Below are 407 nucleotides of genomic sequence, written 5' to 3'. Positions count from 1 at the left end.
CGACCTCTGGGAACTTTGCTTCTCTTTGTTGTCACCTACAGTAGAAGCTCCTCTTTACAACTTGAGGATGGAGCCAAACACCACTGACCAGCACCTTGCGAGGTCCCCGTCCTCCTCACTGCACCAGGCCCGGGAGATGAGAGTCAGCACCCCGGACCCACAGTCAGTCTCCCCCTGCAGCAGTGCTCGCGGGAGCACCGAGTGTTGCTCATGGGATCAAGTGCGGGCGTGAGAAATGGGCGTGTAGCTCGTTTCCTTACAGTCTTCCCACCGCACCTCACACAGGGACAGTGGAGCTTCCTTCTCAGGTCATCTGCAGATGCTGGGGCTCCCACACTTCTGGCTTTCTCCTTTTGCAATTCACCCTCACTTAGCATCTTCTCAGGCAATCCTACACTCTGTGCTCT

Source organism: Pteropus vampyrus, unplaced genomic scaffold (assembly GCF_000151845.1).
Source record: "Pteropus vampyrus isolate Shadow unplaced genomic scaffold, Pvam_2.0 Scaffold1723, whole genome shotgun sequence".
In the NCBI taxonomy this organism is placed as follows: Eukaryota; Metazoa; Chordata; class Mammalia; order Chiroptera; family Pteropodidae; genus Pteropus; species Pteropus vampyrus.
The sequence above is the reverse complement of the archived record's forward strand: the minus strand, read 5'-3'. Positions refer to the sequence as shown.